We start from the raw sequence: 21,815 nt of genomic DNA on the forward strand, positions 1-21,815 counted from the left end.
AAGCGTACCTTAACCGAGAATCACAGAAAACAGGAAAGAAATTTTGACCAACAATACTTTAAATATGATTGCTGTTCGTCTTACACAAAACTGTGTAAGCTGTGCTATTAGGTTCCTGCCTATGCACATTCTCTAAAACCGTGATGTATTAGCAGAAAACAGCGATGTTTTACCAGAATCGGTATTGGAAATAAGATGCTGCTCGTTTCAATCGCAGCAGTTTAACTGTTTCTATCAGGACCCTGCCTAACCCAGGAGGGCGAAACTCATATGGGAACTTTCGGTGGCAGGATCTTGGTTCGTTGCCAGGACACTTGAGATGCTGTATAGTTTATTAATTAATAATCGCACTTTCTTACTGGCTGATTTTTTAGCCTTCTGTGTTTCTTTTCGTTTCACAGTTAACAGAAGTTGATTTCATCACATTGTGCTTCTGAGTACGACTTCTGATGTACACACCACTCTTTGAATTACATTGTACATTCGTTGTTGTTGTGATATTCAGTCCAGAGACTGGTTTGTTGCAGCTCTCCATACTATCCTATACTGTGTAAGCTTCTCCATCTCCGATTAACTACTGCAGCCTACATCCTTCTGAATCTCCTTAGTGCATTCATCTCTTGGTCTCCCTCTTCGATTTTTGCCCTCCATGCTTCCCTCCAATACTCAACTGGTGATCCCTTGATGCCTCAGAACGTGTCCTACCAACCGATCCCTTCTTTTAGTCAGGCTGTGCCATAAATTCCTCTTCTCCTCATTTCTATTCAATACCTCCTCATTAGTTATGTGATATACCTATCTGCTCTTCAGCATTCTTTTGTTGCACTGAATTTCGAATGCTTCTATTCTCTTCTTGTCGCCGGCCGGTGTGGCCGTGCGGTTAAAGGCGCTTCAGTCTGGAACCGCGTGACCGCTACGGTCGCAGGTTCGAATCCTGCCTCGGTCATGGATGTGTGTGATGTCCTTAGGTTAGTTAGGTTTAATTAGTTCTAAGTTCTAGGCGACTGATGACCTCAGAAGTTAAGTCGCATAGTGCTCAGAGCCATTTGAACCATTAGCCATCTCTTCTTGTCTAAACTCATCTACTGCTTAAATTGTCTCTTTTCCTTATCTAATTCCCTCAGTGTGTCCATGTTTCATTTCCATACATGGCTACACCCCATGAAAATACTTTCAGAAAAGACTTCGTGTCACTTAAATCTATACTCTACGTTAGCAAATTTCTCTTCTTAAGAAACGCTTCACTTTCTAAAGCCAGTCTACATTTTATATCCTCTCTTCTTCGACCACCATCAGTTATTTTGTTCCCAAAATAACAAAACTCATCTACTACTTCAGTTGTCTCTTTTCCTTATCTAATTCCCTCAACATCATCTGACTTAATTCGACTACATTCCATTATCCTCGTTTTGCCTTCTTTGATGGTCATCTTATACCCTCCTTTCAAGACACTGTCCATTCCGGTCAACTGCTCTTCCAGGTCCTTTGCTGTCTCTGACAGAATTACAATGTCATCGGCAAACCTCAAAATTTTTATTTCTTCTCCATGGATCTTAATTCCCATTCAGAATTTTTCTTTTGTTTCCTTTACGGCTTGCTCAATACACAGATTGAATAGCATCAGGGATAGGCAAAAATCCTTTCTTACTCCCTTCTCAACCACTGCTTCCCTTTCATGCCCCTCGACTCTTATAACTGCCACCCGGTTTCTATACAAGTTGTAAATAGCCTTACGCGCCCTGTATTTTACCCCTACCACCTTCAGAATTCGAAAAAGAGTATTCCAGTTAACGTTGTCAACAACTTTCTCGAAGTGTACAAATGTTAGAAACGTAGGTTTGCCCTTCCTTAATCTATCTTCTAAGATAAGTCGTAGGGTCAGTATTACCTCACGTGTTCCAACATTTCTACGGAATCCAAACTGATCTTCCCCGAGGTCGGCTTCTACCAGTTTTTCCATTCGTCTGTGATTCCCACTATATCTAACTTAAACCTATCCATCTCCCTTTTTAAATTTTCTAACCTACCTACCCGATTAAGGGATCTGACATTTCACGCTCCGACGTACTCCTGAGTAGTCCCCGCCCGTAGATCCGAATGGGGAACAATTTTACCTCCAGGATATTTTACATTGCACATGTGGTGCTGGTCTTCTGACTGCGTTCTTTTCGCATCCGTAATAATAGATGGGATAAGTGACGCCATATCTGTTTTTGTTTCGTATAAAACAGAAACTGCTTCCGTTGCATGGTGTTCTGCTTTGTAAGTACATTGCTCATATTCTATGTTGTTTATGTCTCCATCAATTTGAAAGTTTTTACAGTATTGGTATTCAACTTTATTAGATTTTGTCACGGAATTAGTACGTAATTCTGCTTTGAATGGTGTTGCTTCTCACCACTGAGTGCCAAGAATTTTACAGTGGGGGCCGGCTGCTGTGTCCGAGCGGTTCTGGGCGCTTCAGTCTGGAACTGCACGACCGCTATGGTCGCAGGTTCGAATCCTGCCTCGGGCATGGCTGTGTGTGATGTTCTTAGGTTAGTTAGGTTTAAGTAGTTCTAAGTTCTAGGGGACTGATGACCTCAAATGTTAAGTCCCATAGGCTCAGAGCCATTTGAACCATCTTTTTACAGTCGATTGCAGTGTAAGATTGTACATGTGGATGAGTATGCTTTGTAGTTTGTGGTATTGGTGCCTAGAGCATTCTTCCTTACAGATGCTAAAAATCTGAGAGTAGTTACGCATATGTTTTCACACGTTTTTAACCGGTACTACAAACAGTACATTTTAGTAGAGGTCAATGAAAATTTTGCTGTCCACCTTTAAATACGAAATTGTGAAAAACGGATGGGAACAAAAATAACGTGGAGTACGTGTAATACACTTACAGTTCATTTAAATCGATCGGTAACAAATAAACATGAGTGCATAGAATACCGCGCTATGAAACCAGCTTTTGTTTCATACGAAAATAAATAAATAAAACAAATACGGTAGCATTTTACCCATCCAACATAACGGATGAGAGCAAAAATTAAGCAGAAGACGGGCAACATATTTTCATTGCAATTCAAGGACTTCAATACACACAAGAAGCCGCCCAGTTTCACTCGTTCTCAGCCTTCGACCCGTAATAATCTGCCATTTGTCAAAGTCGCTTAAATCAGTGTATTTTCAGCCTTACCCGGCACCCATCACCGCTGGAATGATTTACTATTCGTCTCTGCTCCGTTTATACACTTTTCCCACTGTTCCACGTGCTCACAACGTACCTAAGTGTCATTCAGTCTCGTGGTGGGCAGTGATCATAATGTTTTGGTTCATCATTGAGACTCCAATGATATTAATTTGTCGAAAATTTTAGGGACTCGTGTCAGGTCTATCACGATACAAGAGTCGTTACGTTTCTCAGTGCCGTTGCCACCGGACAATTAATAGACTCTGGGTGTCACAGTGGTTCGCGGCCCAGCAACAACCTGTGACCCCTGGCGTTTCAGGCCCGTCTCCTCGTACCAGAGGGGTACGTGGCCTTGCCAGCAGGGTGAACGCCCCGGCGCGACGTGCCACAACAAGCTTTCGTTCCGGCACTCCTTTCTTACCGGCAGCCACGTTTCGCTGAACTAGGGGGGCTATCTAGGAGGCAAAAACCGAGTCGATCACACGTGGCCGGCGACGGAAAGTGATTAAAGTGCAGCGCACACAAAGAACGGGCCGACGCCGCTGCTGTGGGGCGGCTACTTGGACATGCCTCCGACTCCGCCACCACCTCGCGTACCGACTTGTTTTGTCCTCCTTCGCCCACTTGCCACGCTTGTGACCCTCAAACTGTTAACAAAAGGCGCCCCAGAAAAACGGCTCCTTAGGACTAACTCTGCGACCAACTAACCGAAACCGTGGTGGCGTACCATCTTGAGCATTGGATAATTTATTGCTTCAGTCATATGCTTCTTCATTATGAAGCATTCACGATATCTTTCAAAATATATTAATTTAATAATCAAATTGTTTCATTAATTGCAGCCCATTTTAGAAATTCATACGTCTAGTTCATTGTCTGGTCAAATTTCAGCTCGTAGGAACAATTTTTATGTTTTGGAACTCGTAATTCTTCCTCTTTCTTATTTTTGTGGCCTTATCTCGCATCTTTACGGGGTCGGTATAACCTGTACTTGGCAATGTTAACGGTATAGGGTGGCCAGATGCGCATCCAGTCGTCACCCATTCCACTTCAGTCAATTTTACCGTTTGACGGCGATGCAGATGTACATCGTGAGAACACACAGCAGCAAGTGAAGTAGCCACGTTACTTTTTTTTATTGCTGTTATTTATATTTCATTTTGGTCGGTTTTAGAGCTTGCTTGTAGTAATTATTTTGATTGTGAAGGTTTGACCTTCGGAAAGCGTAAATATTTTTTACTCTATTACAAATAGTTTTACATTATGGGCAACCGCAGGTGAATTAATGCGTTTGTGGTACATATTCAGCTTCCAGCTGTATGTGAACCTTTGTCTACATCAACACGATTGGTATCGCGACATCAAATAACATCCTCGGGTTTACACAGAAAGTAAAACATTAAGCCCGTAACATGGGAAGGACAGGGGCTCAACCTTACGAAAATAAAATGCTGTCACTCACAAGGAGGGAGAGACAGATCAAATTCACTAGTTGAAAAACCCACATGTTAAAAGCACTTTAAGCAGAAAGCGGTGGACAGCACTGTAGGACGAGGCGGCTGGAGGGATGCTGTTAACGACTTCCTGGTTAACGTGTTTTTAACTCGTCAGTTTTCCAACTGGTGAATTTGATCTGTGACGCTGTCCTCGTTGTGCGTAACAGCATTTTATTCTGAGAAGATTGAGTTACCCTCCTTCCCATTTTATGACCTTAATGGTTCAAAGGCTCTGAGCACTACGGGACTTAACTTCTAAGGTCATCAGTCCCCTAGAACTTAGAACTACTTAAACCTAACTAACCTAAGAACATCTCACACATCCATGCCCGAGGTAGGATTCGAACCTGCGACTGTAGCGGTCGCGCGGTTCCACACTGTAGCGCGTAGAACCGCTCGGCCACCTCGGCCGGCTTGAGCTTAATGTTTCACTGACATATATATACCTGAGGATGTGATTTCATGTCACGAAAGCGGCCACGTTACTCTGAAAAAAAGGTTCATACACAGCTGGGTACGGTTTATTTGTCTAATATGGATTTTTACTCTGTAAATAGGTGGCTGAGCCGACAATTTTAACAATGTTATCGTATTACTAAGACGTCATGGCCTTTGTTTGTCGCACAGCATCGATGGAAATAAGAATATCTAAGGCCTAATTATCAAAAACATAGCTACACTTAGATACGCCGACCAGGCGCCAACTGAATCAGTTCTTGTCATTTCACTTATATTCATTCCCAACCTCATTCTCAAATTCAGCCTCAAGTTTAGAACGTGGCACCAGAGTTACAGTTTACTTCTGAAACAATTTCCTCATCCACTCACATTATCTGTTACTATAAAAAGCCACTTTCCTGCACCGAATATACTTTCAATCCGTCTACAATTTAATGATAAAAATTTTTGTCAGCATTAGTCAGCTCTGGTGACATTCATAGTCTTTTTGACTCTGTTTAGAGCTAACTTTATGCTTAGCGTCATATCGCTTGTTTCTGTGTCTAAACATTTCATGTTCCCTGTATTGCGTAACTTACTTTTTTTGTGAAGAGAGAGAAAGAAAATCTCTTTTACGTTCATTAAAACCCAAAGCTAAATTTTCTCAGAACCCTATGGCCAGAAATATCATGCGTATTCCAACGTGGAGACATCCGTCTTACTCACGATGGGTAAAAAAAATTATCTTTCTTTACTGTTACGCGATAAGCAAATTAAATATAATATTCAAATAATTATTTTTCTCTGTGAGGCTTGATGCTCCAGTATAGCTGCCGATGTGCAATCGCAGCGTACACAATGAGAATACTTTATGTCAAAAAAACTGTACCTCTCGCCTAAAATGAAATGGAAATAATTATGAGACGCCGTTTTACATTTACTGACATAAAATCCTTTCAGTACTTTCAGAATTAAATAACTATGAAGAAATTTTTATCAGTTTCAACAGCAATGGCCTCTCTTCAACAATGCAAATACAAATGGCCAGGGCAACATTTAATTGTTACGTAATTAATTAAATAAAGGGGACAGGGAAGGTACTTTCTTGCTGCTAACAAAAACGCATACTGCATTACTTCATTAGATACTGACATATATATTTTGCAAAAATTCAAATACACTACGTATGGTAGAAATAATTTCTTTTACCGACCGTGATCTCTATCTGCGACATCAGAACCAACCAGGCACAGAAGACAAAGAAGAGGAAGACAAGAGAAACAGAATACAATGAAATTTTTTTTATATACTGCGATACAGAGATAATGTTGTTTACAATTCTCTGAGCACGTATAGCGACTCCATTGTAGTCATGTATCGATAAAATAATTTACATTGATTTTTTCAATAAGCGATGCTATACCTGACTCGCAAGGTTTTAAATTTATCATTTCAGTTAATAGCAGGAGAGCAACTTCAAATATGACGTCTCTCCCGCAATTCTTATTTGCGCGACCACTGATTTCTCATCAGTTCCATCTCGTCAAACGCTCGAAAACGGCGAAAAATTCATTATCCGACACTGTATCAGCTAATACATGTTGTAATTGTGGTGACGCTAAGGCTCCATACCAATCCAGAGCCGGCCGGAGTGGCCGTGCGTTTCTAGGCGCTACAGTCTGGAGCCGAGCGACCGCTACGGTCGCAGGTTCGAATCCTGCCTCGGGCATGGATGTGTGTGATGTCCTTAGGTTAGTTAGGTTTAATTAGTTTTCAGTTCTAGGCGATTGATGACCTCAGAAGTTAAGTCGCATAGTGCTCAGAGCCATTTGAACCAATCCAGACGTGAGATCTTACTACTACCAATTAGTGCCAAATCGAGACCGCTACGTATGAACGTGGGGCTGCTGAAAACTTCGTCTATTATTTCACGTTGCGCCACGCCTGCATCCCTCAGTGTGAAATAAGTCTCCTTATTTTCTACAACATTAATTACAAATGACCTATCATCAATTTTGCTCTAATTTTGAACGATTCCTTCGCAGATATCAGTGAAAACTAGTTCGTGCGGATCTGTAATCAGTAATTCTGCCCATCTTCTTGTTGCCTCTCGTCCTTTAATCATTTGCTTTGCATGTGAAAATACAATCCGTATCTTCTGTCCGTTTTTGCCGTACTTCCTACCCATGCGCAAATTTGTGATCAGGTTCATCTCGGATTCCTGCCATCTCCCTGGCAAAATCTTTCTTCATCTCTGAAATCAGTGAGTTCTTCTGTATCAGTTTTCAATTTAACACTGACTTTCGGTTGGTCAGTGGCCTTTTGATCTAAACATCTGTTCTCTCTATGCTCTGTCGGATAATCTGTAGGGATTCAGCCCTCCTGGCTTCTCAGTCACACTTTTTTTCGACCCTCGCCTCACCTTAGCTCAAGTTCATTTCTGTCATTTACTTCCAATGCGTCATCTAGACCCAGTCGCCAATTCCTCTATTATTTCTGCCTATTAAAAAAAAAAGAAAAAAAAACATCACCTTATTTCCCCCACAATCAAACGAAACGATATAAATACACGGTGTTTGAGTAAGAGAGTGCAAAAATGTAACAGGACATAGATAAAGCTCCACTGAATAATTTAACCTAGCGAACCTATTTTATTCCTATTATCTCCTTAAGTTGGCTTCTCTAGCCCCAGGTTCCCTACCTCAAATTGTTCAGTGAAGCAACCTCTATGTCCTGTTGTATCTTTGCACGCTCTTACGGAAACACCCTGGAAAATGCTGGTGTACATCGCTGACGCAACACGAACGCTGCAGAACAATCCAACGTATATTATAATCGAAACTGTACATCAAATTACCTGTACATCCAAACATTACACGACATATGTGATTAAGTAGGCTTCCCGGCGTAATAGGTCTTGGAAGTCTCTTCGGGTTTGCTGCCGGAACCTAAAATCAACATGACTCGATATTTCGGCGATCCAGCTGGTCGCCATCTTCAGGAAAATGCTGCTTCTGCTAATGAGTCCCGCTGATAACTGCGGGACTGACTGGAAAGAAACGCTCTGGGATCAAAATCACCTACCTATCATAGAGATGTAGTTGGGAGTGAAAAAAAGTGTTGACTATGACTGGCAAATACACAATGTTTGTAAGTTAGTTATACCCAATGTATCCTTTAATTGTGAAAAGGTTAAATAACTTACAGAAATGTTTGACGCAGCGTTAAAAGTAGTATATCTTCAAGTTTTATTCCCGCTTAACACTGCTAGTTCCCGACGTCACCGCTAGGTGGCACACGTGAATGCGTTATTGCAACAGACATCATGTAGTCATATAACGGTGCGGAGCGAATGTTGTTTATGGTTTCATGAATTCAGATCCACTACTACAATCCAGAGACAATCCATGACTAAGTCTCAAAGAACACCACATCAAAGACGAACTGCTATTAATTGCTACAATCGTTTCACCGAAAACGGCAGTGTATCACATACGACGCTGGATAGTATCGGCCAGCATCCTCCGACGCACCAGTTGAACAAGTTCGGCAGTCTTACATTCGTAATCCGGGTAAATCATCGAGATATGCCAGCTTAGAATTGAATATGTTTTGTGTTACAGTGTGGAAGGCACTACGAAAACGCCTATCATTCAAACCCTACAAATTGAAACTGTTGCAAGTTTTAAGAGAGAATGGCAAAGGTAAACGATCTGAGTTTCACATAGAAATGTTTAACAAAATGCAGACTGAGGACTACTTTCTTAATAAATTGTGTTCACTGACGAACCCACCTTCCATACATGCAGTAAAGAATGGGCATAATTTCTGGATGGGGGTGAGCAGAAACCATGTAACGTGTTTCACCTAGTGTTACAGAACGAGGGCACTTAGTGACTTGTAAGTAACTTAACACTCAGTTTCAAACATTTATGATACTTTATCTCGCTGACCCCCCCCCCCCCCCATGATATGACGAAAGGAAAAAGTTTATCGCTTACTACATTTTTACTGTTCATGTAGTAAAAATAATGCCTTAATCATAACATTTTAGTTTATTAGTTCTTTACTATTAACTCTATTGGTAACACATCTCTCATACAATGTCCATCTTTATCACTGAATGCAGCAGAAGCCTGTCATTGTACATCACATAGTACAGGATATATATCACGTCGTACACATTGAGCTGTGCGAAAACGGAACTGCGAGGTGAAATTCGCTAGAGGTACAATTAAAATACATGTACAAATATGTGTGTAATATGTTAAATACATGTGATATATATGTAACATGATCATTAATGGATGGAGCTGCATCCTATTCCCCTGGATCGACTTTAACCAGACTTGGTTTACATATTTCTGTTCGATAAGGAACAAAATGGGTGTAAGAACCACCAACCTCAAATTGCAGGGAGGGTGATGAACAAAGAAGGATGGGGGAGGAGGAGATGGACAGACAGAGAGGAAGAAGGAGGAGATGGAGAGAGTAGTAGGAGAAAATGGAAAAAGAGGGGGGGAGCAGGAGATGGGTAGAGAGAGGGCAGAGGAGGAGGTGTAAGAGAGAAAGGGAAGACGAGTAGATGAATGGATAGAGAGGGGAAGCAGGAGATGGAAGGAGAGGAGGCAGGAGGAAATGGAGAGAGGGCCGGAAGTAATGGAGAGGAAGAGGAGAAGAAGGAAACTGAGAGAGGGACGGGAAAGAAGGTAAGGAGGAACCATAGAGAGAGAGGGGGGAAGAGTGGAAGGGGGAAACTGATAGAGAGAAGACAAGAGGAAATGAACAGGGAGAGTGGGAAGGAGCCAGACAGAGAGGCAAAGGAGGAGGTGGGCAGAGAGAGCGAAGGGACGTGATGGGCAGAAAGAAGGGAGAGGACGATATTGACAAGGGGAGAAGAAGATGTACAGGTGAGTGTACGAGATGGACAGAGAAGGAAGAGAGGAGGAGGTGGACAGAGAGGGATAGGCAATGTACGTATATGCCCCCTATGATTGAACTGAAGAAACTTAATATTTCCATTACACTGACGAAAGTTTCTCTGGGTTTTTAAGTGTTGATATCCACAAGGGAACCCTATGGGCTGCTCTGCCTCCTTCAACTACCTTCATATTTACGGGATTTGACATTCATTGCCCAGACATGTATTTCCTAAAGCAGTACGACAGAACATAAAAAAAATCATATTTGTAGACTGGAATGTTTGGAAGCGCTGTTAAAGTGTAAACCATTTTTAAATTGTATATATATTCGTTGGTAATAGGTCAGTGTGTAGGGTGAAATAGTTGGTTCAGTTTTTTCTAAGAGATTTTTTTTTACTTTTAACTAAACCCCATATTAAAAATAGAAATATTGACAAATTCTGAATCATAATTTCTATAAAAATAACATCCTTTTATTTTTAATTTCTAACTGTATGAAAGTGACAAAGTTCACAGTAAATAAAAATCTGCTGAAAAATGGAAAACATCAAGGGAAAAATAAAAGTCTTTTCTGTTTCTGAAGAGTTGTAAGTTGTCACTTGGTGGTAGGAGGTGCCTTAAATTGTGTATTTAGCTAAAGATATTAATGTGGCACTGAATATCTGACATACAGAAATCATTACTTACCAAAGTAATGAAAAGGAATTCGTCTGAATGCAGAATGATACAATGCTGTTAATTAACTCGGTTTGTTAGAAATAATATCAAAAGAAATGATTTAACAGTCATTCAAAGTGATAAGCTAATGCTCTGGCTAGGATACTGGACGTGATTCAAATGATAGCGTATCTGAAAAAATTTACATTCGCTAGTGTCGTACTGTGATTGCCCAATGTTAGTACACAGAGGTAAAGAATATTACAGAACGAAATGCGAGTGCATCCATCACCGGAGTTGAAAGCAAGTCGTCCCTTTAATTGCAATCAAGTCTTTACAATGAAGGTAGAACTCTAGAACACCGCTAAAAATGACTCGACTTTCTATACGCTTCACCTCACTATTGTGGCTGTATCTCACCATACTCATGTTTGCACGTGATGGATAAAGTGGCTACAAAATCAGCCGTGGTCACAATACCAGCAACTTGCGTCTAGTTTCAGCTCCGGCGGATTCTCCCTCTCGTCCATGACATATCTAGAGAAGTCGTCTAGACGCGAAGTCCACCCAGAAGAACGCTGAAGTAAGAAGTAAATTTCTGCAGTGCACTTCCAATAAGGAAAATTCTATTTTCTGCGTTTTTCTGGCGTCGCACAATGTTTCCTGGCTGAATGATAAGTATGGTGAGTGCTAACCAGCAAGAAGTCATCTTACAAGACACTTGTCTCCATCCTTTACTCTCATTTCAGGTGGTTACACAGTTACAAAATTCGTTACACTTGACGCTCTAAAAATGTCCTACTCACAGCCACACTCCGTTTGCATTCGAGTGCTGGCCAGTAAGAGTGGGTCTCCCTGAGTGCAGCCGTATTCCGTACTCCCACTTCTAAATTATTTACGTTAACCAATGGTAGCCGTTTTTATATTCAATTAAACATTTGGCTTTTGAGGAACCTGAGCACAATGCCACTGCCTCATAGTTTTCAAAGGAAGATATTATCTTAACACTTCGTGTTTTCAGTGAATTCTGACGTTCTGCAGTTCTTTCCACAGTAGTAGTTCTTCTGGGACTCTACCAAAACGGCACATATCCCCTGATCACACACAGCTCGTTTAAAAAGGGTCTCCGTTGTTCAGGAACTACCTAGAGATACAATGTGTTTTGTGACCTAGAGGCGTCCAGCACCAAGACGTTTTCCTTCAAAGCGCTGTTCATTCCGGCCACCTGGTGTAGTTCCTTGCACGTGTCACAGTTAGTCTTCTATTAATTCTACGGGGGGTTTTTTCCTTGCCAGTTGTATGACCTACAACACCTCCCCACATCTACAGCCAAGTGAAACTTGATTTCACAAGGAATTCTTATTTAGGTGAACATGCGGTTCAGTATACAAAATTATAATCCACAAAGTACGGACAATGACTGGTACTCATTCATATTTCACATACCGCTGTAGGTTAATTTATTACAAATTTATTTGACCTTTTCATTTGGGTTTTGCATTAGTTATGGAACAGTTCGGGAAAAATGATCGTATTATAGAGTGAACTCTGTTACCGATGTCTATAATTTTATTCATTTCACAACAAGGCATTTCAAGTGTTTGTCGAAGTTTTATTTAATTTCATGCCATTATAAATTAAAAACAGAAAGACATTATTGTTACTGAAAAGGTTCCATATTTGTTAATTAATATATCTGTTTGCTAATAGACATAGAATTTTCTTAAGAGTAAAAAAGTTGCAAATAGTGAGATCTCAACCAGCGAATTCATTATCAAAAGACTTTTTCGAGTCTTTCGAAAAATTCATGTCCAGGCAGTTATCTTCCAATTCTGTTAACATGATGTAAATCGAAGAGGTCCAGTCCCTAAGGCCTCACTGTCTGAGACAAATTGGTCAAGTGATTAAGTACAAGTCATTATCAGATGATGATTAGTCTCTGGGCATGTGATAGTTGGCCGTGGTGTGGATGAAATGTGTGGTCTGTTAAGAAATAGATGACCTTAAAAACAAAGAACTGAGCAACCACCGAGTGTTGAAGTGTCTCTCGTGGAGGCTCACACAGATGTCCGTAATCCGAAGTCTAACAGTGGAGTTCTGGCCCAGGAACAATATGTCCACTAGAGTTCCGTAAATATTCCGGTAGGTGTATCAACGTCTTGTCCAGTTCTTTGTCTTCTTCAGACCAATCGAACTGTTGAGCTGTGACTGTCAATGTTGCTTACCACCCTCTTTTCACAAGCTAGGAAAACCACACCCTCTCTCCAAGAAAACTGTTGTCAGCAGGTTTTTGTTCATTGCGATTGCTCCAATACTTGCAAATGACTCATCCTTTGCAAAAGGTGCTTATACATCTGCAGATCTTAACGTCCCCTCCAACCCAATAATATGCAGTGATTCGATATCTTGCCGGACCCTGTCCAGACACACAGTAGAGATTCGAGGCTTGTTTCTCGTTCTGTGACTCCAAGCTTCAAATACGTCCTTGGCGGCTCAGGCCCCAAGCGGTTCTTCCTTGCACTTGGGCGGCAGGCATCCCATCTGTCTGTGGTACGCAAAGCATCTCGTCTGTTTCTTGAGGATGCTGAAAATGAAATGAACCGATAAGGTAAGATATAAAGAGTTTCTTGGCAGAACTGACTGCCAAAGAAATATGCTGAAAACATTAACTATAACAAGACACAGGATGATAGGCCACCATGTTAAGACATCAAGGAATCTTTTCTACAGTACTCGATGGACCCTAGATGGTAAAAACTGTAGGGAAAGATATAGATTAGAATTTTTGCAGTAAATAATTGAAGAAATTGGGTGTATGCGCTACTTTGAGACGAAGAGTGAAAATCTTGACAAGCCACGTCAAATCAACGAGTGATAACTAAAAACAAATGTACTTCTTCCTCCTCCCGTCAGTGTCTTATTTATTTAGTATAAATAGCCACCTGAACGCTTATTTTTGTGACAGCTCTTTCTCTTTTTTCCACACGTGTCTTTATTTTTTCTAAACGCCTTTTAGTTGTGTGTGTTAGCTATTCATAGTTTTCTGCTTTGCACTTTCTGATTAATTCATTTTGTAGACGTCTGTACTCCCTCTTGTCTGCTTCATTTTCCGTATTTATAAGTGAAATACTTTGTGTGTCGTTGAAGGATTACTGTTGACCTTACTTTCTGCATAGTTTGTGTCCTGCGTTTTCCCCTGGTTTGTGTTCTGTTGCTTCCTCATTTAAATCTCAAAGCTATCTACTCATATTGCATTCATTTACTGTTTTGTTTAATTGTCACTTAATGTTCTCTATGAAAGACCCAACAACCTCTTATTGTTCCAACGCATCTGGCTCTCATCGCCATGTAATTTTCAAAAGTTTTTCCTGGTTCTGTTACTTATGTCAAAATTTCTAACAAATAAGTTATGGACAGAGTTCACATCTCCTCCTGGGAATGTTTTTTCGGTTTAAAACTTGGCTTCTACCTCTGTCTTACATTACACAAGCTCTCTATTACCTACCAATATCTTCAGGTGTCTTCGACATATAAACAATTCATTCTAAATAAAAAAAATACAACTACGTCAAAACGCTGCGTGAAGCATGCCCTAAATTACCAGTCCATCACTGTTTAACAATGTTATTACATACATTTAAACTACAGTATTATTAAAACCTTTTAATTAAAAATGTACATCAAATTAACAGTCAGAAGAAATTACTTATAATTATTACATGTATTTTGCAGTTTCATTTCAATAATAAACATTATGATCTGCTTAGAACAAGAAAATAGCATATGGGTACAGGTTGATTATCTGTAGGTAGTGGCAAGGACAGTGACAGATCAGATGGGCAACTGCTTAAGGTACTTATTAAACTCCGAACAGTGTACACAAACCACGGTGGAAAATAGAGGTGCTCATTATAAATACGACCAAAGGTTTAAAATAAAGTCACTTGTTGTGTTCCGACGTAATGCGGTAATCACTTGTTTCGACTTCATTTCGTGGCTCGAATGTTCAAATAAGCCTCCCGCAATATTGGCCAAGAGCTTTTATGTAAACTCCAAAAACCTTTAAGATGTTCTCTGTAGGCAGAACAGTTCATCCTTGTCTGATATAATAAAACGTTCCAAAATATCTCCACCCACAAATAATCTAGAATTATTTTCTGTAAACGCTGAAGATGAGGAAGGCCCTTAAACCTCCCTCGGTTATTAGTTAAATCGAAACTCAAATTACCCTGACACTGCACTGTGCTAACAGCAGAAACCCAACGATTGAAACTCAACATAGCTATATAATTCACACCTGACTGGATTACTCGATGTACTGTGTACTGATCAAGTGAGCCACAAATACTAAAGATACCTTTGTTGGGCGTCAAAATGAATGCATAACGACTTTATAATTGTTTGCTTGAGTGCTTCCATGAATTCCATGTGCAGAGTGTGTGCGTCTCAGAGTCATGACAGCCTTCAGATCGCTGTGACTGGTGGTCATATATATGTGGCCCACAAGTCTAATAATAAACACAATGTATATGAAATTCCCTCAATAAAACCAACACAAATAAACGAGATCAACCATACAACCAGTCGACTGTGCTCATGAGCTGGTTTCCACGTTAATTTGCTAACTACACACTGAGGGTATTGTAAGAAAAAAAATAGCTATATACCTGGAAATAATATCTGTTATAATAGGAAAATGGGCACCAAAGAGTTTTTAAACGTTCAGAATTTTACATGTAACTATGAAATAGGAAAATAACATGTGAAAGATAAGTACTGTCATTAGGCCAGATGAAAAGTTTATAGCTGACAATTCATAGGTAGCAAGTTCTTTTAATAATCATCCCCTGAAACACTTGACAAAATGAGCACCACACACCTGCCATTCAGGAGGAAGGAACTAATATTATGAGTTGACCTTTACTCTATGTGAAGATAAGAAAATATATTTTTTCTCAGATGTTCTCAGAAAAATAATGCATACAGTAATGTATTAACTGAAATACTTCATAAATCTGTTTATTTCTCAATTCAGATTTCTATTTATTATGAACTAAATATTATGAAAAGGAAATAAAAAATTGCACCAACTCTGTTTGAATGACCGGTTCAATGCATCTGATTCAAAACATCATGCATAATGACAGAAAGTTTGGTGTCAATGAACCTTCAAAAGTTTTGTATTGTTGAACCTTGTGCTAAGAACTGCAGGTGGTCTTGGCAAGAGCAAACCAAACTTAGAGCTGGTTGCTTTTTAAATTATATACCTTATGTTGTACTACAGCCTTATTTATCGAAATGTCAACAAGATGTTGTCAAGGTAGCGAAGAAAATAAGAGCCAGTAAGTCAATAGGAAATAAATGAAACAGTTAGCCAGTACATTAATGTTGTGTGGCATAATATTCAGGTGTTTCACACATTGTAAAAAGATATTTTTGTTCTATAAAGAGTTGTTTTACAAATAATACATAGTGCTCATTAACAATCTACTCATAACACCATTACTATAGTTGAACTACTATCCTCTAGTACCGAGCGCGGTGGGGCAGTTATTAGCACACTGGACTCGCATTCGGGAGGACGACGGTTCAATCCCGCGTCCGGCCATTCTAATTTAGGTTTTCCGTGATTTCCCTAAATCACTTCAGGCAAATGTCTGGATGGTTCCTTAGAAAGGGCACGGCCGATTTCCTTCCCCATTCCTTCCCTAATCCGAGCTTGTGCTCCGTCTCTAATGACGTCGTTGTCGACGGGACGTTAAACAGTAATCTCCTCCTCCTCCTCCACTGTCCTCTAGTTTACTCATATTTTAATAAAATAAGTGTGTGTTCGATACAGTATTTCATAAGGGATAACAATATTCATAGCTGAAGCAGCAAAAGGATGTTTAAAAATTGGTTCAAATGGGTCTGAGCACAATGGGACTTAACATCTGTGGTCATCTGTCCCCTAGAACTTAGAACTACTTAAACCTAACTAACCTAAGGATATCACACACATCCATGCCCGAGGCAGGATTCGAACCTGCGACCGTACGGTCACGCGGTTCCAGACTGAAGCGCCTAGAACCGCATGGCCACACCGGCCGGCAAAAGGATGTTTATTTCTTGCTATTCAGTGATACTGAATTTGTTAAAAAGGCAAACTATATTCCCTTAGTGGTTTTAAATAATTTACTCACTGGTGGACATATCAGCTTAAATAAGTCTTATCAATAATCTTATACTAACACACACTATATATATATATATATATATATATATATATATATATATATATATATATATATATATATATATATATATGGTAAGGTGGGGTAAATACGACCGGGTGGGAAACCCGACAGCCCTCTAATTGTGAGAAATGGCGAAGTGGAGCGATTTCGCATTAGTGTTACCATGAAGAGCATTCGAAATAACGACAATGTCACCTTGACAGCTGTGCCGCATTTGACATTTAGACACTCAAAACAATTTTAGTGCAAATTATATCACTAGATTTACCTTATTAAATAAAACGATCGCAAAACAAACGGTAAGTACTTTGTAGTGCATTTAGTGACCTATTCAGTGTATGTATCGTTTTCGTTGGTAATTTCGTGTAAATTGTTTCTATGTGTGTAAAGTGAAAAATGGCATGGTGGGGTAAGTCCGACCGTTAAATGGTGGGGTAAATCCGACTGCATATCTGTTATCGTTTATGTGTACGGAATATTTTATTTATGTAAACAAAGTGAATTTTTGTTTATTTTTGAGAAAATGGTACGACATTACAAACGAAAAACGAAAAAACGCAGTCGAAACGATATTCGCCGAGCAGTTGATGCAATGCAAATGAAAATGTCTTTACGAACTGTCGCTCGTGATTTTAACATTCCGTGATCGACATTGTTGTTGCACTGCCGTGCAATGAAATCATCTGCTTTCAATTAAAATGTACTTTCATTTAACTTTTGTAAGTAGGCTGTTTAGATTTTCTTATTGGTAACGCCACATAGCGCTCTGTATGAAAATCACTGGCTGTGCTGTGTGCAGTCTGTGGCTAGTTTGCATTGTTGTCTGCCATTGTAGTGTTGGGCAGCGGCAGCTGGCTGTTAACAGCGCGTAGCATTGCGCAGTTGGAGGTGAGCCGCCAGCAGTGGTGGATGTGGGGAGAGAAATGGCGGAGTTTTGATATTTGTAAGAATGGATGTTATGAACTCCTATATATATTATGACTTTTGATGACTATTAAGGTAAATACATTGTTTGTTCTCTATCAAAATCTTTAATTTGCTAACTATGCCTATCAGTAGTTAGTGCCTTCCGTAGTTTGAATCTTTTATTTAGCTGGAAGTAGTGGCGCTTGGTGTATTGCAGTAGTTCGAGTAACCAAGATTTTTGTGAGGTAAGTGATTTGTGAAACGTATAGGCCATTCTTTTGTAGGGATTTTTGAAAGTCAGATTGCGTTGCGCTAAAAATATTGTGTGTCATTTTAAGCACAGTCCTGTACAATTGTTCAAAGGGGACGTTTTATATGTCGACCCTTAGCCGAGGATACCTCACTGGAATCTTCTGATTTTTTTCTTGTAGTTTGTGTAATTAGTGTAGCTATTGTTTATTGCCAGCGCGTAATTGTAGAGACAATCTCCTTTGTAGTTGCAGTCTTTCGTTGTTGTACAGTAAAACAGTTGTGGCATGCAGGTAGATTTGCACCAAGTATTTCGCAGCTGCGCTTGCAATAACTACATATTATTTTCAGTGCTATGTTAATGTGTTCTCTTATTTTTGCTCTTCAAATTGTGCTTTTCTGTGTTATCGTGTGAAATATTGTGACAATAATGGCGTGTGAAAAACGTAACACTAGGTTTCAAAGTAAACTGAGAAATAATAGTGACGACGAGCGTAGCTTATCAGCACCACTGTGTAGTGAATTAACAGACATTCGAAGTAGTAATTTGGTAATTGTGCATAGGGGAATGGAGCGGGCGGCAAATAATGGTGTAGACAGTGAAACAGGTAGTGAACAACGAAGCATTATCGATCGATCGGTCGGCAACAGCTCGCCTCAGGAATCCGAAATGACAGAACACAATATTGCAAATACTGTAGACTTAGGTTTTGGGTCCTCACTGTTTTCTCAAATGAGTCAAGACACATTTTCTGCTTGTCAAAATGTGAATGTTGCCGGTGAAAATGCACTGCCAAAAAGCATAGAGAAACAGATTCCAGACACTAATACATTATTATAGCAATTAATGCAACAAATGGAACAAAATCAGAGACAAATGGGACAAAGGCTTCAAAAGTTAGACACAATGGAACAAAATCTTAAAAAGTTAGACACAATGGAACAAAATCTTCAAAAGTTAGACACCACGCTTGAACAAACACGTGAAGATTTAACTACTGAGTTACATATCATCGAATCGAAATGTCAAAAAGTCTGTAATGACGTAAAAACACAAATTTGTGAGCATTTCCAACCTATTTTTTCGCGTCATGAAAATGCATTACAGAATCACGAAGCAGCCATAACAGAACTGCAAACTATTGTTCATGAAAATCACGACACCTTGCTAGCTAAAATTGACTCAGTTGCATCTACCGATTCGGTTACGCAACTTGCAAAAACTCAAGAAAGCTTAAAGGACACAGTAGATACGATTTCAACACAAATGGACACTCTGAAACTTGGTTCAGAAAAACACACAGAGGAAATAATTTCATTATCGGATAAAGTAGCCGAACTTTCAGATCAGTTCACTAACTTATCTACAAAGCTAGATGATGATCTCAATGACACAAGACCTGTAGCCATCACTGACACAGAAGAGTATGAACAAATTAAGAAATTCAAACAAAATCAGAAACAAATTAATACTCAATACAAAAGAGAAATTCGGGAAGTACAAGATCAGTTGGCACAAGTAATACGAAAATTTCATATTTCAGAGGACACTCGCGCTCCAACACGGGAAGAGGAACTTAGAAATACGCAAAAGCCACAGAATAAAAACACAGGGCATTTCGGAAATTATGAAAGAAATTGGCAAGGTGCACCGAATTTTGAGATGGAACCGCCGACACGACGTAACAATGACCGATATGCTACTCGCCGACACGATGATTTTGACTATAAGCTGTTCATTACTACACGTAAATTCAAAACGTTTAAGAAATCTGCCAACGACATTCATCCACAAGCGTGGCTCCATCAATTCTCTCATTGTTTTCCTCCCAACTGGTCATTGGAGCACAGGTTAGAATTTATGTGTGGCTACTTGGAGAATGAACCAGCTGTAAGAATGCGATCGGTCATTCACGATTGTCACAGTGAAGGAGAATTTTACCATGCGTTCCTCTCAGCATATTGGTCTCAAGCTACACAAGACCGAGTAAAACATAGCATCATGATGATGAAACACTTTGAACAATCTGAATTTTCCTGTCTTGTCAAATATTTTGAAGACATGTTGCACAAGAATCAGTACCTGTCAAACCCATACAGCCACTCAGAACTCATCCGCATTTGCTTAATCAAATTACCTGAACATTTACGACATATTAGTTTGGCAGGACGTTGCAAAGACGACATTGAAGCTTTTCAGGGACTGTTACAAGAACTGGAAATTGACACTAACAATCGGGGAACGCGAAAACAGGAGCACAACAATAACAGATACATCCATCACAATTCCGCGATGTTAGAAATAATAAATGGACACGACAAGGCTATTCTCACAACACAAATAGTGGCCAAAACAGACACCACCCGTATGACAACCGTTGGCAGAGTAATAATAATTACAGGGAAAGATCACCTCTCCGCAGTAGAGACTATTACAGAGTCAATCATAGAAACAGACAATATGGTAACCAGAACTATTATTATCTAGGGAGACAGAATAATTTCAGACGCAACAGTTCAGTGTGCAGTTACGATTCAGGGAGAAATTCTTCACCACGTGACCGACAAGAAAGAAACTATGGAATCTACCGACATGACGACTGACGATATGATCGTAACGACAGACCTGAATTGCATCAGAACTGGCGGGATTCAAACAGAGCAGGGCACTCTCGGTAAGGCGAATTTGTAGAAGTTCGGTCTCCTAATCCCAGTAACGACGCGCGCCAACAAAGAAACAGACAATGACTTGCACCGCAGGCAGACACGTGCGCCGGCTGGCTCCTAGAAAAATAACGCTAAACTTGAGAAAAATTTTAGCATTCTTTACTGATGTATACCGCATGATAATTGCGTTCAAGTTGAAACTCTGAGTTCTATGAAGAGTAAAATATTGCACCACATTTCACATGTAAAACCGCTTATTGAGAGATAATCTGCTTTTTACCTTAGTCTTTGCTATAAAATTTTTCACTTCACGTTACTAGTACACTTCGTCAGACTTAGAAACTGTTACCATGCAACAATGTTTGAATTTAAATATCCAATTAAGAACCAAGAGAACTTATTTAAACGGAAATTACGGACGCATTGTTATAGTGAACAGATGACACAATGTTGTTATTTGTTCATTCTTGCTTGTTAGTTGCACGATTACGTAACGACTATAAGGCTCACATATTTAGAACATTTACCACTACTGCTAATGAGATTTTAATGCAACATTTTGGTTTACTTGAAGTTTTGTGTGTCATCAGGTAAGTACATTGGCTTTTGCAGAACTTAGCTTTCGGAGGACGATAACTACGACACTTCCACAGAGATTATCTTACAGCAAGATGGACATTTAGCGCTACAGGACACGTATTTGAGTGATTAATTTTGTACTTAAATCATTTATTTTTAAAGATATTTGAAGTACAATGATACAAAGGTTTTCCGTGATACATTTCATTCCATTGCTGTAATCTGTAACACCTGAGGGTATAATTACATTAATCCTCAGGGGGGTACACGCTTACTTTGTGTACCATGTGTTTGGCAAGCACAAGGAGCCCTAGCTAATATGGTATTTGCTTATACAACTTTACACATCGGTACCATATTTCCCTAATACATAAATTACACAGCTATCTGATCATTTAACTGAGAGACAAACATTTTTTTTACTACACCAGTGACAGATGTTTACGTAATTACACCGTTGTATAACTTCACACTTACAAACTTGTAT

This window comes from Schistocerca nitens, chromosome 6 (genome assembly GCF_023898315.1).
Source record: "Schistocerca nitens isolate TAMUIC-IGC-003100 chromosome 6, iqSchNite1.1, whole genome shotgun sequence".
NCBI lineage: Eukaryota > Metazoa > Arthropoda > Insecta > Orthoptera > Acrididae > Schistocerca > Schistocerca nitens.